Consider the following 19032-nt stretch of genomic DNA (forward strand, 5'->3'; position numbering starts at 1 on the left):
TAGAAACAATAACTGCTAGAAAATAGTGGACTATTAGTCGTGATGAAAAGAGATAAATTATAAAGACGTGGAGACATAAATGCATACTACTAAGTGAAGGAAGTCAATCTGAAAAGGCCATATACTCATGATTCCAACTACATAACGTTCAGGAACAGGCAAAACGAGGGAAACAGTAAAAGATAAGTAGTGAGGGGACAAAGGATGAAGGTGGAGAGCAGAGAACTTTCTGCACAGCGAAGCGACGCTGTGTGATATTCTAGTTGTAAACATTGTACTTTGTCCAAAGACCACAGCACGTACAACGCCAGCAGTGAACCCTAATGCAAACCACGGACTTTGGGCGGTGATGTTTCACTCACGGCAGGTTCGTCAGTATGACAACTGCACCACTCTGCGGAGGGATGCTGCTGATGGTGGAATGTAAGCATGGGTGGGGCCAGGGGACCTATGGGAAAGCTCGGTACCTTCCATTCAATTGCAATTTTGCAATTTTCCATTCAATCTCAATTTCAATCCAAAACTTCTCTGAAAATAAAGTTTATTTTTTAAAAAAAACCATGAAAGGTAAAAAAAAAATGGTAATAAAATTTAGAGACACTGTAGAACAGCAACCCTCGCCACAAGCAAGGCTGAAGGACGTTCCTCCGCTTGAAGAGAACGATGACCAGAAAGAATAAAGGGAATAATTTACCATTTTGCCTGAAACAACCAAAACATAGTAACAGCCACATAAATACACGGAAGATGGTTTTCAAGAAACTGGACATCAAAGCAGGAGGGACAGTGATCCCAAGGGACAGACAGGAGACAAAATCCACGAGCCCTACAACTGCTGGAGCTCACGGCCTTCAGTGGGCTTCCAACTCGTGGCACACAGAACTGAGCTGAAGCTCAGCAATGTCCCTGAAGTTCAAAGTCCAAAAAGACCATCAGTGCCTGTGAACCGGGAAGGAGGTAACCGCAGAGACAGGGAACCGACGTCAGAAGAACACGCTGCTTGAACACACAAGAGGAACGAGCACGTGTGTCTGCGGACGCTGTCTACACATGGGGAAAGGATCATCAGCTTGGCGAACACGAGAGGAAAGGGTGTCAAGCAGTGTCTGCTCCCAGTAACCGGAATGACAAATTCATGTTCAAGGCACTCGAAGAGCACTTAGGAAGAGAGAAGAAAATGATCAGCGTTAGACAGAATACGGAACCACAACCGCCTATTAAATCAGAAGAGCAAGACATGAAATGATCAAATTGTTTCCAATGATGTATTAACTGCATCTGGAAAAAAAAAAAACCCATACAATTCAAAGGAATACAAAGACATGCAGCACCAAATAAGGTGAAATCACAACCCACCCAAAGATTACTAGGTATGAAAAAGAGGAAAGGGAGTTCCCTCATGGCTCAGCAGGTTACAAACCCGACTAGTATCCATGAGGATGCAGGTTCAATCCCTGGCCTGGCTCAGTGGGTTAAGAATCTGGTATTGGATCCAGCAACGTGGGATCCAAGATTGGTGTAGGTCACAGACACAGCTTGGATCCTGCATTGCTGTGGCTGTGGCACAGGCTGGCAGCTGCAGCTCTGGGAACCTCAATTTGCTGCAGGTGCAGCCCTGAAAATCGAAGGCAGGCAGGCAGGCAGGAAGGGAAGAAGAAAGAAAACACATAAGGAGGGGAATACTCAAACAATGAAAATCCAACTAGAAACTAGGAGGTGAAAGACTCATAAACTAAAAACTATAAAACATTGCTGAGAGAAATAACAGTAGAACTAAATAAATAGAAAGTCATCCTGTGTTCCTGGCAGGAAGACTTAATATTAAGACGTCAATATTAACCAAAGCAATTTAGAGCTTCAATGCAATCCCTATGAAAATTCCAACAGCTTTTTTTTTTTAAGAAAGAAAATGAAAAGCCAATCCTCAATTTGCATTAAATTGCAAGTGGCCAAAATAGCCAAACCACAATCTTGAAAAAGAAGAACAAAGCTGGAGGACTCATGCCTCCCAATTTCAAAATGTACTACAAAGCTCCATTAGTCAAAACAGACCTATAGAGTGATGGAATAGAAATAAACCTATTTATTTATCACCAGCTGATTACTGATAAGGGTGCCAAGTCCATACAATGTGAAAATAATAGTCTCCTCAACAAATGTTGCTGGGAAAATTGTATTTACACAAGCAGAAAAATGAAGCTGGACCCCTTATTCCTACTATATTCAAATATTAACTCTAACCTAAATATACAATATGTATATATAATGCCTAATAATTCCTTGAAGAAAACGTAGGGCTAAGAGTTCCCCTTGTGTCACAGCAGAAACAAATCTGACTAGTAACCACAAGGTTGCAGGGCTCGCTCAGTGGGTTAAGGATCTGGCATTGCCCTAAGCTGTAGTGTAGGTCACAGGTGAGGCTTGGATCCTGCATTGCTGTGGCTGTGGTGTAGGGGCTGGCAGCTACAGCTCTGATTCGACCCCTAGCCTGGGAACCTCCATATGCGGCAGGTGCAGCCCTAAAAAAAAGAAAGAAAATATAGGGCTAAATCTTCATGACTCCGGGTTTGGGCAATAAATACTTAAATATGGCAACAAAAGAAAAAATAGATAAAGTGAACTTCATTAAAATTAAAAAAATTTTGTGCATCAAAAGACATTATCAACAACTTCATCAAATGGCTAAGAAGAAATATCAATAGGGTCTGTCTTTGACTGGCACAAGATACAGGCACTAATCATAAGTGATTACATTGATATCTAACAAAGTAGACGTCTAAGCAAAGAATATCATCAGGAGTAAAGAAGTAGTACATAATGATGGACAGTCAAGTCATCAAGAAAAAAACAGCAATTCTAAATATGCCTGTTTACTTAATTACTAGGTTTCACAATACTCCAAAGAAAATAAATAGTCCAATCGACAATTACAGCTGGCAGCGTCAACATTTCACACTTGCCAATTCACTTAACGAGTGGAAACTAGAACAATAGGGATATAGAAGACTTAACTTCTACCTAAATATCAGAATAAATTTATTATTCAAGAGAACATGGAACATTCATCAACATATCCCTAGCCCTAAAACACTTCTCAAAACAATGAAAAGATTTAAAGTATTACAGGGTAAAACGAAAAAAAAATTAGTTGGAAATCAACAATATAAACTGTTATTGATACTGATCTGTTATATGAGAATCAAACCAAATACCACTAAATGAGCCCTGGGACAAGGGAACTGGAAAATATTTTGTACTGATTGAAAACTTTAAATAAAATTAGTGGGATGCAGGTAAAATAATGGTATGGAGAAATGTATTGCTTTAAATACTTATACAAGAAAAGAGAAAGGAGTTCTTGTCATGATGCAGCAGAAACGAATCTGACTAGGAACCACAAGGTTGTGGGTTCGATCCCTGGCCTCGCGCAGTGGGTTAAGGATCCAGCGTTGCTGTGAGCTGTGGTGCAGGTCACAGATGCAGCTCAGATCTGCCATTGCTGTGGCTGTGTCATAGGCTGTCAGCTGTAGCTCTGATTAGACCCTGAGCCTGGGAACCTCCATTTGCCGTGGGTGTGGTCCTAAAAAAATAAAAAATAGGAGAGCGCGAAAGATATAATATCAATGTGCTATGCTGCTCTCTTAAGAAACTAAAGAAAGAAGAGCATATTAAGTTTCAGATGAGGAATAAAGCAAAAATTATAAGGAAATGTTAAAGTAATAAGAGATATTAAATAAAAATCAGGTAAGTGAAAACTCCAATAACCTAAAACCTGGCTGTTTGAAGGGACTAATAAAATGGACAGCCCTCTAGCTAGAGCTTGTAAAACCAAAAACCAATTAGTCAAGACAAATGAGTAATAGCATCGAGAATGAATGAAGAAAGATCACTACAGATTCAATGACTGTTAAAATAAGACAATGCTGTGATAAATTTGCGGAATAAGTTTAACCATTTATGAAAATGGACAAACACCTTGCATGTACAAATTATAAAAATGGACTCCGAAAACCTGAAAAGCGTTCTGTCAACTAACAATTTTAATTAAAATTCTTCCCACAGGGAGCTACGGTTCTGCTGAGGTGGTCAAATCACCCCATGCCCATTCAACCCACTGGTTATGCCTAAAAACAAGAACTGAAGATTAATTAACTATCTGGTGTCTCTAAAAAGCAAAGGAAATGAGATGAACTCACAAGGGTGGTCAAAAGAAGCAACCCACCCAGAGGCAAGTATCTCATTTGTTTTAGTTTCTCTCTCAGCCTCAGCACTGGGGTTCACTGATTTACAGAGCAGCGCTGTGCAGGTAGACAGAGCTCTGAGAAAACACTTGCCATCCTTCTGGCCAATGGACTCAGGAAGTAAAGCCAAGGGAGCCCACAGTGGGAGGGCGACTCATGAGGCAACTGATGCTAAGAAAGAGTTCCCTTAATCCTGAGTATGAGCCTTCACAATACTCAGCAAAACCTGTATATCCTGTGTACGCCACATACAGTGTAATGTAGTATACAAGCCAACATACAAAGGCTTAGAGAACTAACCTGAGAATGGAAACCATACGAGCTGCATCCTAACTCCTGAAGATGCATGCATGGAAAAGAACCCAAACTAGCATAGCCTTTGAGAACCAAACTGGAATTGCATTGGATTTCCTGCTAGGATAAAATTCAACCTTTTCCAGATCATTATAACAGAATTCAGAGAATATATAACATGCCATTCATAGTCATAAGGTACAACAAAAATTAAGTCAATATCCAAAAATCCAGGAAAATTTGACCTATTACTAACAAGAGAAAAAAAAAAAAACAAGTAACTTCAGGATGAATGATGTTTGAATTATCAGACAACATGCTAAGATATATCAATAAATGAAATAAACTGAAGAATGGAGATTTTAAAAAACTTTAAAACAATCAGAGGTGGAAAGAAACAAAGCCTCAGGCATCTGTATTATATCAGTTGGTATAACCTATGGGTATTATTGTCAATACGAAAAGATGAATACGGTAACTAGAGATGGGCAATAGAAGACCTATCAATATATAAAAATGATACTACAGCATTTGGCAAACTACATAAATTTACAGATTCAAGTATCCCAGAGAACCCTAAACAGGATAAATTCAAAGAAAGTCATGTCAAAAAACATCACATTCAAATTGTTGACAAGATATACTTGCGGAGAGCAGCTGGACAAAAGTGGCAAATTATGTACAAGGAAACAACTTAAATAACTGTAGATTTCCAACCAGAGCCATGCTGGTCAGAATGCAGTGCACAACAGTTTTAAAGGCTGAAAAAATATTTCAACTCAGAATTCTATACTTAGAGAAAATATCCATCAAGAAATAAAGAACAGACATTTATAGATACAGAAGAGTCGTCTTCAGATAGAAAACAGGTAAGAGAATTTGCCACCAGCATATCTGCTCTACAAGAATTTCCGAAAGAGTAAACTCTTTCAGATGACATAATACGTAAGGAAGAGGAAAACTTGGATATTCACGAATGAAAGAGTATCAGCAATGGAAAACATCTGGATAAATTTGAAAGACTATTTTCCCCCTTAAGTTATTTAAAATATGTAAGAATCTTAAAATAAAAATTATAATAGATCTTGGAGGAATTTTCCGTGCACCTATATGCAGGAAATACGATTATGACATAAAGAGCAGTTTTGAGAAGAGGCAGCCAGATAAAGGGCTCCTGAGGATTGTAAAGTTTCTACGTTTTGAATTAGTGAATTAGTGCAATATGAACTAAAGTAGACAATGAAATTGTAAGTCTGCGTACTCTTTACCAAAAACATACAAAAAAGTACAGTCAAAAAGGAAATTGAATGAATTAAATACAGCTAACTTACCATTGAATAATTTAAACTATAATACTTAAAATATTCAAACAATGTATTTTTTAAAAGGTTGCGGATCAAAAACCACAGGAGGCAAACAGAAAATAAATAATACAATGATGTAAACATTTTAATTGGCAGGCAAATATTGACAAACTAGACTTAAAAAAGTCAACTATAAGCAACCTACAGTAGATATATAGATCAGCTGAAGGCACATGGCAAAAAAAGACAGTGAAGATAAGAATACTGGAACTGCTACACTAATATAAAATAAAATTCAAAGAAAAGGGTAATTGGGTGAAGACAGACATTTCATAATTATAAAAGGGGCAATTCATCAGAAAGACAAAAATACTGAAATCTGTAGGTGCCTAATAATAATCACTAAGGGTTAAAGAACAATTCCACTGTCAGGAAATAACTAGATCTTAAACTATTAACGACCTGATCTGCTTATATTTTCAGAACACTACATCCAACAACTGCAAAATACCCATATTCTTCATTAACTTCAGTCAACACAGGCCGTATAACAGACTATAAACCAATTTAATGAGTTTAAATATTCTCTAACCATATACTAATTAAATTAAGTGTCAAGAACAGTAAGATATGTAGAAAAACAAATACCCAAAATAGTTTTAATTTAACAACAATGAAATGTGACATTAAAATTAATGGAATGAATTTAAAGCACTGCTTAGGAGAAATTATAGATCAATAAATTGATAGATACAGCTTTTATTGGAAAAAAGTAAAATCAATGACAAAAAAAAAAATTCCAAGAACTCACAAAAAGTCTCCTAGAATATTGAGTTTAGCAATGTATCAGGAAGTGAAGTTGAAAAACAAAAACAATATTTCTAAATACTAGCAATAAACAATTGGACTCCAAAATTAAAACTACAATACAACCTAGCTCTCCTCAAAAGGAAATCATTAGATATGAATATAACAAACATCTTTAAGATTTGTATGATAACTATAAACTACTGATCACAGAAATCAAAGATAACCTAAATAAATGACAGATACACTATGTTCACAATTTGGAAGATGCAGCATTGCAAAGGTAATGTAAACCTAAATTCTAAATTGATCTATATGTTCAATACCACTGTTATGAAAATTCCACAAGTATACTTCCATTTTTGTTGGTACATACAAAACAAGTTGATTCAAGTGTTATATGGAAAAATAAATGAGCTGGAATAGTTCAAACAACTTTGTGAGAGAAGAAAAAAGAGAAATCACAATAACTGAACTTAAAAGTCAACAGCTACAGTAATAAAGACAGGGTTCTAGTGGAATAATAAACACATGGATCAACAAAAAAGATCACTTTCCTGATTAATCCCATCAAATAGTAAAAGACAGAATAACACCAATTTTACGTAAACTCTTTTGGAAAATAAAGTTGGAGGGGAGAATGCCAAATTCATTTTAGGATGCCAGTGTAACTGTATTTCATAAACATGACAAAGACACTATAAAAAATACAAATGAATACTCTCCTTGAAAAAGGTACGAATGTTAACAAATTAAGGCAAACAATAAATAAAGAGGATAAAAGATCATGATCAAGTAGGGTTTATCTCAGGAATACAAGGTTGGTTCAATATTAGAAAATCAATCAATGCAAATTTCTACACTAATATAATAAAATAAAAAAATCTTCTGTTTATTTTTTAAAAGTTCAGATAAAGAATGAGGTAAAATTCACCAACTATTCATGATCAAGACTTCAGCAAACTAAGAACAGTAGGGATCTACTTCAAATTGACAAGTACCTAAAATAGTGCTAGTGCTAATATTATATTTAATGTTGAAAAAGTTATTTATATCTAATATTGAGGTCAGGATAAAAATGCCTGCTTTTATTTCTATTCAACATCATACTGGAGGACCTAGTTATTGCAATAAAGTAAAAGGAAAAAAGGCATATATATCCGATGAAGAAGTAAAAATGTTATTCGTAGATGATATGCATACTCATAAAAATACAGAACTATAGAACGATTATCAGATATAATCACTGAATTAAACAGAGACACAGAATCTAAGTTAATACTTAAAAATCAACTGTATTCCTATACACTAACTGGAAAATTAAATAATTAAAACAAGTAAATTCACAGGAGAGGAAAAAAGTAATGTGAATAAATACAAGAAAATATTTGCTAGATATACACAATAAAAACTACAAAACATCCTTGAAACAAATATAAAAGGATTTACACAATGAAATCACCATATTCACTGTTTGGAAGACAGTATGTTTAGGGTGACAATTATCATCAATTTTGTCTCTAGAATCAATGCAATCTACTCAAGTTGCAGTAGGCTTCTTTGTATAGCTTGACATGCTAATTCTAAAATTTACACGTAATTCAAACTGAAAAAGCAAAGCAAATTTTCAACGTAATACAGTAGTTATTATAAAGCTACATTAATTGACCCTTTTGTACTGGTGAAATGTTAACATAAAGATGAACAGAGCAGAAGTAAACCCCCATGAATAAATAGTTGAATTTCTGACAGAGGTAACAAGGGAAATTTAATGGGAAAAGAAAAGTCTTCAACAAATGGTGCTGGGTCTTCAGGTTTGGCTATCTGTGTTATAAAAAATGACTACTGTCCTGGATATCTGTATTGTAAAGGATGACTACTGACCCTTACCTCACATCAGATAGAAAATTTAACTTAATATCTATTATAGACTTAAATGCACAAACCCAAAGCGCTAAACAAAAAGCACAGTAGAAAATCTTTGTGACCTTAGGGTAGGAAAAAGTTTATTAGAACACAAAAACATATGAACTGCAGAATAAAAAAATTAATAAATTGGACTTCTTCAACTTGTTTTTTTTTAAACAAAAATGAAAGCCATAGTCTGGGAGAATATATTCACAGCACAGAAAAGAACTTCTGTCCATGTAAACTAAGAATTCTTACAACTCAATAAAACAACCCAATTTAAAAATGGAAAGAGCTTTGAACAAATACTGTACAAAAGAATACCAATATCCAATAGGAATTTGAAAATATCTTTTAAAAAGGAAAATTAAAATAAAAAACACAATGAGATACCACTACACATACATACATTGGAATGGCCAACATTTAAAAGAGTGACAATTTCTCATGCTTCGGAAATTATTTGGAACAACTGGAACTCCACAACGTTGCTGGTAGAACATGAAAATTGTATAGCCACATTAGAAATAATTTGGCTTTTTTAAAAAATAAAGTTAAATACACTTACCATATGACCCAGCAATCGCAAGCATAGGTATTTTCCAGAAGAAATGAAAACATATGTCCACACAAAGACTTGTACGGGAATGTTCATAGCAGCTTTATTTGTAATGGCCTAAAACTGGAAACAACCCAAATGTCCATCATCAGGAGAATGGATAAACAAAATGTGGTATATCCATACAATGGAACACTACACAGCAATAAAGAGGAGCAAACTAACACATTCAATAATACTGATGAACCTCAAAATCATTATGCTGAACGAAAGAATTCAAAGGTTATATATTGCATGACTACATTTATAGAAAATTATAAAAATGCATGCAAGTATATATTAACACAAAACATATCAGAATTTGCTTAGGAATGGATGCTGAAGTAGGGTTGATTACAAAAAGGCATAAGCAAAATTCAGAACTATGGCAGAGATGCTTTTCTTGATTGTAGTGATAGTTTCATAGATGTATACATGTTCAAGTCATTTGACTGTATAATTTCAACTGATGTGTAGGTAACTGTATGTCAAGGTTGAGCCCCAAAAAGCACATTGATACCTTTTTTTTTTAATGGCCGCACCCATGGCATACGGAAGTTCCTGAGCCAGGGCCTGAATTCAAGCCACAGCTGTGATTCTGAACCCACTGCACCATATCATCTGTTAGTCGGATGATAATCCCAGATGTATTCCAGCTGAGGCAATGCCAGATCCTTTAACACACCTGGCCAGGATTGAACCTATGTCCCCACATCAACCAAAGCCACTGCAACTGGATTCTGAACCCACCGCACCATAGCAGGAATTCCAAGGTAAAACACCATTTATTTATTATCACACAAACCAATAATATTTGCTATTGGTTGCTTCAAGATGAATTAGAAGTATAAAATCCTGAATTGGTGTTAAAAAACCAACGGACACATATATGCCAAAAGGGAAGACAATGGATTTGCTGAGGCCTTCACGGGAGGCTCTGGCTGTGCCCTATTTAAACGTTAGGGTATGAAGCAGTGCTGGAATATGAAACTTGTCTGGAATTGGTGATAGGCACGTACTTGTTTACAACACCATCTTCTACATTTTTAGACATTTGAAATATTACATTATAAAAAATTCTGTTTCCAAAGAGCCATAATAAATCAAAGGCACATGTGCGCACACACACACACACACACACACACACACACACACACACATATGCAATCTTCCCCTGAAAACCAAAACTAGACAAGCCTCAAGGTGGAGTTTTTCAATAAGGAATTAAACACTTGAAGGAAAAACTGTATAAATTTTACATAAGCCATTTAGAAAAAGCAGGAAGAGGGAATGTTTGCAATTCATTACAATTGTACATATATTTGCAAGAAAAATACAGGCCAAAGTTTCTCATGAATATAGACACAAAAACCCTTAAAAAATGTCAGCATCTAAACCTCAGTGATATACAGAAATTGTGAATAGTGATGACATATAATTTATATTATAGGTCATTTTATACAAAGTTGCTTTAATGTCTATGTATCAATCAACGCACCATAAAATATATAAAACATATGATCATCTCAATGGTGTACACAGGACAAAATTCAATCTCACTCATGATGAAAAATAAAAATAAATAGGGAATGGAACAGAATTTCCTTCATCAACCTGATCAATGGCATCTCTGAAAAGCCTCTAACTAATATCACGATTGCTAATTGGGAAAGCCCACAGGCCTTGACAGTTGGAACAGGCAGAGAATGCTGACCACTCCTGCTGAACACTTTTCTGAGCATTCTGGCCAGACTAATGGGGCAATAAAAAGAAATTAAAAGCATGGAAATTATTCCTATGTGAGATGATCAGGTATGAAGAAAGTCCTAAAAATAAAAAATAAACTCTTAGAACTATAATTGAGGCTTATTAGCAAGGCCGCACAATGCAAGGTCAGTATTTCTAGAAGAAAATAGGAGAAATTCTTCATAACTTTGGGGTAAGCAAAATTTCCTTGAATGGACATAATACCTTTATTCCATTAAGAAAAAAATGGAAAAACTTAGTCTTGTCAAAATTGAAACTTCTATATTTGAAAGAAACCATTAAGAAAGTAAAAGAATATATATGGACTGGTTTCCAGATATATAAATAAGTCTTGTAAGTCAATATTTAGAAGAAAAATAACCTGATAAAAGCGTAGAGGAAAAGATTTGAACAAACAGTTCACAAAAGCATATATGTGAGTGCTGAAAGAAAAAATGAGAAGATATTTGATATAATTAGGTATAAGGTAAATACAAATTATATTACAAATAAAACAGCACTACACTCTGATCAGGATGGTTACAATTTAAAAGATGGACAGTATCAAGACTGTAAGAACGTGAAACTAGAACGCTCATGCACCGTTGGCGGACTCACAAGGTCCTACAACCACTTTGCAAAAGCCGAGGTGTTTCTGAACAACCTAAAAATACTTTGCCACATTACCCTCTTACTTAACTCCTGTGTATTTATCCAAGAGAAATGAAAACATAGGTCCTCAAAAAACAAATGCAGACATGTTCCTACAAGCTGTATTCACAATAGCCGAAAGCTAGAAACAACCCAAATGCCCGGCAAAAATGGAATGAATGAATAAACCGTGGCACATCTAGTAAGTAGCTGTAAGTGGTTGTGAACATAAGGGAACAGTCCGGGGAATGCACATCTCCATCTTCACAGCAGTATCAGTAAAAAGGCTGAATACGCTTGTCAAAACTCCCTGAACTGTACAATTAAAACGTGCCCATTTAAAACTAAAGTGAGTGCATTTATTACACTTTCATAACATTGACTGAAATGTGTTTCCACAAATACTGCAGGATCTTACCTATATGCAAAATCTAAAACAGTAACTCAGAAGCTGGATGCAGAATGGCGGTTCCCGGGGACTGGTGAGAGGGAAAATGAGGAAATGTTACAAAGTTTCCGTTATTCAGGGTGAATAAATTCTGGAGATCCAAGTACAGATCTAACCTGCAATATTGTATTGCATGCTTGAAATATGGCAAAACAGTAAGTCTCAAGTGATCTATGAGAGGCGTGGAATGTGTTGGTATGTGAATTAGCTTGATTGCGGCGATCGTCAGTAATGTATACATACAGCAAAACATCGAGCTATCCTAAATACATACGAGGGTTTGTTAATTATACCTCAATGAAGATGAAAAACAGAGGTAGGGACATAACACCTTTATGAACATGAAGCCTCCTTGCTAAAGCATAACCCTCCCCGGCCTACTGAAAATGAAAACTGACCAGCTGATTTGAAAAGAAAGGGGGACATAAAGGGCTCGGTGGCCCACTGTGTTTCTCGAAGACGTAAATCTCTATCTTCATAGCAGTACTGGTAAAAAGCAAGCAGTACTGGTAAAAGGATGAGCACCCCTCCTACACGTTCTCACACTGACCCATCGGAGCAGCAGAATCCACCCGTGTCATCTCCTCTTGACACGGAACTTTGTATTTTAAGTGACACTAGCTGACTTCCAGGCTAGGTCATAAAACACATGGCTTCCATAATTTTCTTAGGCCCTGAACTTTTAGATTCCACCCACCCTGTAAGGTAACAGTGCCCAGTGCACACACAGGACCAGTAAGTGGGCGTGATCCCAGGCGTTCGTATGGAAACCTTCAAGAATAGCAGGCTTATGGTCAGAGTAAACAGAAATTCTCGCTTCAGTAGTGGGGATTGTGGCAAATAAATATTAAAAACAAGACCAGAAATGATTGAACTGTTTCCAAACAATTTTTCTGTGTGTTCCAGAACAAAACTCAATAACACAAAAATATAAAAATACAAAAATACTGAATATCAAACAACAAAATATTCACAGATACCTGGCATTTACCTCAAAATACATAAAGACATGCTTTATGGCGAATTGAGACTCGTTAAAAGTTATAACTAATTTCTGCAAGAACAGACTAAAAAGAGAGTATTCAGAAAAATATCTACTGGGAATTCCCTGATGGAACAGTGAATTGTCACTGCTGTGGGAACCTCTGTACGGGGCACTTGTAGCCAAAAAGAAAAAAGAAAAAAAAAGAAAAAGAATTCAATAAAATATCTGCCTAAATAGATACTTAAAGTAGCCCTGGGTAAAAGGTGAACTTTTTAATAAATCATACTGAGAAACTGAGCATTCTACATGAAATAAAATCAGACTACAACTTCATATACCATAAAAATAATTTAACGGGTACTCAGTATCTATCACCTACTCATGTTTAAACATAAGCATCACCCTTTATTCCTCACCGTCCTCCTGCTTTTACATCCCATGAATACTTCTTGGTTTTGTCCCAAATACATTAAATCTACTTCCTCTTTTCATGGCCAGTCATCAGTTCTGAAGCATGTCATGCTTAGTCCTGCCTTTGTATGTCAGCAAAACCCAGTACACAAATCTCTACACATCTTCTTTTTATCATGCAGGGCTCAAGAGTCACTTTGAGTAAAGCCATTCTTGAAAATGCAATTTATGCTGTCCCGACTCGCCCCTAGATACTCTCCGTGGTGGTCTCCAACTGCACGCACACCCAGTCCATTTCCCACCCTTGTCTGCCTCTCCCTCCTCCCTCCCTCTCTTTCTGTCTCCCTCCCCCTCTAACTCCCCCCCACCTCCCCCCTCCCCACCACCGCTCCTCTGGCTCAGGCCAAAGGAAGGCTCCATGAGCGGACGACAGGACCCCTCTTGCCTCCTGCCACTTTCATGGGGCGGCTGCCTCACTGGAGCACAGGGCTCAGCTGGAGTCAGGCAGCCACGCTTCCGCAGCTCTCACGGGCTGCTGCATCATTCTTTCCTCATCTTCATTCTTCGCGCCTGTGGATGGTAACTGCTTCAAGATACTGAAGTCCCAGGAAGCTCAACATCCTCTAACCCTGCCCAGACCTCTGACAATGGCACTTTCGTTAGATCCTATTCAAAATACCAGTGGGAAGGCCTCCGGGTTACGGTTTAAATCCTGACAGGTTCTCCAGGGCACATCACAGCACCTTGTTTGATGTCCATCACTGTGCCCTTCATCGTGTGCAATGACCGTCTGTATACAAGCTGCTGGACCAGATAAGATATAAACACAAGAGAAGCAACATGTTTGTGTATCCGCAGTGCCTGGCACTCAGGTATGCACTCTATGTATTTCTGAGTTCCAGCACATTTCCTAGATGAGGAAAATATAAATAATGACATCAGTGCTACAGCGGAGGTATTTACGACTTGCTAAAAATAAGGAAGAACTGGCTTATAAAGGGTATAGTAAGTTATGCTTTGAAGCTGGGTTTTATCAATGAAGTTTTTAAAGTAGTTACATGATTACATTCAGAGCTTAGAAGCATAATGGAAGCGATGTGGGAAGAGACTGAATAAGGAGAATGAGTAAAGGGATTCCAGCAGGGGAAAAGACGGTAAGCCCTCCAGGCACAGGAAAATGAAATCCAAATTGAGATGGCTACAGTGGGAACGAGATCAAGCAGATAAATCTGAGTGAAAGATCCGAAAAGGAATTTAACTGGAGGAGAGCAGTGAGGGAGAAGGAAGGGAATGGAGAGTTGAAAATGCGGTGGGATGCTGGCCTGTAACAAGCCCTGCATGGCGCATCTGGGAAGTTCTGGCAGACGGCTTGAATGCAGCAGGGTGAGGGATCCAGCCCTTGCTCTGCATGTCTAGAACATTTTGCTATTCATTTTTTGAAAAGTCACATTCAGAATCCATTAAAGGACATTCCAAAACACCTGTAGTCACACATATATTGTGAGAGAGAGATTACAGCAGTGTGAACATTTTGAAGCATTAAAATAACACACCAAAAAATCAGAAGTGTTTATTACTTGAGATTAATACTCACATTTCTATAAATCTATAATAGGAAATAACTCAAAAGATAAAAGCTGGTTAATTGTAAATAACATGTAATATAATAATAAAAATGGTAAATAATCTAAATCCAAAATAAAATGTTGTTTAAGCTTTGGGGAAATGTGAATTGTTTACCTTTTTGTTGCAAAATCTAACACAGAGAAAAAAATAAGACACAAACGTACACGATAACGAATGTTTGCACAGAACACTCAAGGCCACGACACAGGACGCTGCCCTCCCTCCCCACGCCTCCCGAGCCGCGCTCCACTCAGACGCCCTCCCTCCACCAGGCAGCACCAGCCGTCTTTCCTGTCACGGTGCTAATTTCCTTAGATCGCATTACAGGTTCAGATTTCAGCACTCGTGAATAAAGCTCCACAACCCACAGCTGAGCGATGCCTAGGTTACATGGATTCTACCATGCTTAGCTTCTTTTCCACAAGTCATGTTCATAAAATGTATCCGTACGGTTTCATTCCCGTTCACTCATTACAGCCATTCCCACACAGCATATTCCATTGCATGAACATATCACTCTGTGTTCGTACGTTTACCACCAGTGGACATTTGGGTTGTCTCTAGTTTGGGACTATCAAAAACTAAGCTGTGCAGACACTTTCCTGAGAGTCGAACTGCAGAGCAAGTGTGTCGTTGCATTTTCGAGAATATCATCAAACTGTCCCCAAGGGGCATGGTTTACCCTCAGGCAGTGTGTCACTCCCAGAGCTCCGTATCCTAGTGTACTAAGACGTTTGTCTTCTGCCCAACCAAGAGGTGTGTAGTAGGATCTCATGTTGTTTTAATTTACATTTCCCTGATTACAAAAAGGCTGAACATATTTTCATGGGGCCACCAACCATTTGGAATCACTCTTTTTGTGAAGTCCTTGTTCAAACTTCTTCCAAGTTGTTTTGCCTTCTTAAAAAATGTTTAGGAGAGGTTTCTACATGTATTAGTCTTTGTTGCTCATATCCATTACAAATAATTTTCCCATTCTGTGGATTGTCTTTTCTCTCTTTGCAGTTTCTTTTTATAAACACAAGTATTTCATTTTTATGTAGACTAAATGAACACTTTTTATTGAGGTTAGTGACTTTTGTGTGTTTTTTAAAAAATCTTTTTCTGATGCTGAAGGCGATTTTTTTTGTTACATTCTAAAACATGCACAACGCTTCGTGTATTTATGTCTGTAAAACACCTGGAAATAATTTTTTAGCTGGGTCCAATCCTTTTTTTTCTACATGGCTTTATATGTGAGGACTACCTGACAATTTTTGTTTTATGTATTTCAGACCTATGTTATTAAGAACTCAAAGATTCAGAAATATTTTATTATCATATCTTCTTGTTAGATTTATTATTTTATCATTACGTAATGCCTCTTTGTATCTAGTAAGGCTCCTTGCCTTAAAGTCTGTTTGGTGACATCAGCTTGTTGTTGTTGTTGTTGTCGTTATTTTTTCTTGTTTCTTAGACATAAAATTAAAAATTGAGTTCAGGGTTGCATGTCTGAGCATGATAAAATTTTAGAGCCTAAAATACCTTATTAATAACAACTGTATCTACTAAACAATTCACTTTCACTGTATAAAGTACAAAATTATACCTTATTAATAAAATTATCTCAGAATATTTAACCTGTCCCCTAATTATGTAACTACTGACATAGACACTATATCACTATGAAAAAGTTCTTTCCTTAAGTTTCCTGGAACTCCCCAAACTTTGCATGTGCAACAGAAAACGTTATTTGTAAAGAAAGCAGCAGAAAATAATGTTGCCCAAACTACTATTGATAAACACACATATTAAGCCATAATGGTCAATGAAAACCAGCCTGTTGCCTCAGCAGAAGGAAAGGTATCCTCCGTAGGCATTGCTTTATCAGCTCTAACACTCAGAAGCTCAAACTTCCACATGCATCAGTCACCAAGGATACCAAGGATGCTTACTGCAAATGAGCTCTCTGGTTCCCACACCTTGGATATATTTTTGAGAAGGTCTTCAGATAGCTTTCAGAGACTGCCATAGTTTAATGAGGAAGAAAAAGGAGGCGTGGAATATTATGTCAAAATATGCTATTTGGTAAAGATTAAATAAGAATAAAATAAAGAGGAAAACAAGATGTGACAGAGTCCTACAGAAATAAGAGAAACTATAAAAATTGCACAGGAAAATATATTTCAGAATCTTGTCAAAAATTCTATCAGAAACAATATAATATTTTAGCTGGTCTTTGTAGTATGACATAATTTATGAAATTATGAGATATCTATAATTCACAAATTAGGACTTTTTAATTATTCAGTGTCAAAATGATCGACATAAGGTTGCATATGGTAAGCAATGCTAAGTGTGAAGTTAAAAAACAGTTTTAGGAGTTCCCGTCGTGGCTAAGCGGAAACGAATCTGACTGGCATCCATGAGGATGCAGACGCAATCCCTGGCCTTGCTCAGTGGGTTAAGGACCTGGCATTGCCGTTGAGCCGTGGTGTAGGTTGCAGGCGCAGCTCAGGTCTAGCACTGCACAGCTTCGATTTGACCCCTAACCTGGGAACCTCCGTATGCCACGGGTGTGGGCCTAAAAAGACAAAAGACAAAACTACAACAACAAAAAAACAATTTTGCCGTGAAAATAAATTGAAAATGCTAAACTAACTAGAAAATAGAAAAATAATATAGGTAAAAAAATGTCTCCAGGCCTATAAGCAGCAGAGTTTTATGTGTCATCCAGTTGTAAAACTACATGAGTAAAGTGACACATCCAAAAAGAAGAAACCATCACTGCTGACACAGCCAACGGCTGAGAAAGTAAATAACCCTCCGTCACACAGCCGAGGTGCTGTCTCAATGTCTTCATTTGGGAAGTCGTTTTACAAAGCATCTCCTATGTTTTACATGCCTCCGTCCAGGATTACACTCCACATGGGAATGGATTTTAGGTTCACTTACTATGTTAATTCTGTCTTGTAACTATTGTTATATTTTATACTGCCTTCCAATCTGAAGAACTATTTGTTTTTTGGGTTGTAAGTGCTCTTTAAAAATTTTAGAGTGATAGCCTCTTATAATACAGACAAAAATTACTGTATATGATGGGGACCTGAACGCCACTTTATACTTAATGAATTCTGTGCAAAAAAGGGAGCTCTGTTTTAGTCTAACAGAGACGATAGCACAAAGGTAATTCTAAATTAAAATATTCGTTTATCACAGAAGGACACAAAACGAAACACAGTACGTCATTAGGTGATATGTATACTGAACAACAATAATGATCTCATAAAATTTAAAAACGTTATTTTTCTCCTCTGCATAAAGAATGGACTCCAATCACCACATTGAACTGGACTCTCCCACTTTGCCGTCAAAGGCCACCTGCCCCATGCTCCTCTGATACTACTCCTCTAGCCCCAGTTGACCAAAATCCCCCTGAAATGCTCAGTCATGCCCTTGATTGGATGGTGCTTGCTAAGCCCACACCTTCAACGTCTTACTTCAAGTCTCAAATCACTCAGAGGGCTTTTTTTTTCAATTACCTTAATCCTCTATGATTGGTCCTAACTCTAATTCTCCTTTTTTTCTTTTCTTCTCTGTAGTCTAGTGGTCTTGCCCTAATTGTTTCATGAATGCACTTCCTATATATCTAAACTCTGTGGGCCAAGAGCATTAATTTGGGAGAGAAAAACAGTATTTCAGAGGTAGAAAATATTTTAAAAATTTATATATAAGTTTTATTATGTACTTCTCATGGGGTCTGCTGTCAGGAATAAAAGTTATTTAATGAACTTGATCAACTACTAGAGCAAATAATAACTTGAATGTTATAATTACATAATAAAATTAGAGTACCTAAAAATTGTGACATCTTAACTTTTATAAATGCAAAAAAATATATGATGAAATTATTTGTACTTCTCAGAAAACCAAACCTATACTTTCACTTGAAAGATCTATGTTTAACTATTTAAAAATTCTTGGAATTAATGAGATATAAATATTGAAGTTTTTTAGTTTAAGTCTTTATTGAG

The 19032-nt window shown here is 36.7% G+C and overlaps 1 protein-coding gene across 1 annotated transcript in view; it reads right to left on the minus strand.

The window, feature by feature from the left end:
- ZPBP (zona pellucida binding protein) overlaps nucleotides 1–19032 on the minus strand; it is an 81523-nt gene that overhangs the window by 13513 nt on the left and 48978 nt on the right. The window lies entirely within an intron of this gene.

Source organism: Phacochoerus africanus, chromosome 11 (genome assembly GCF_016906955.1).
Source record: "Phacochoerus africanus isolate WHEZ1 chromosome 11, ROS_Pafr_v1, whole genome shotgun sequence".
NCBI classification, from domain to species: domain Eukaryota; kingdom Metazoa; phylum Chordata; class Mammalia; order Artiodactyla; family Suidae; genus Phacochoerus; species Phacochoerus africanus.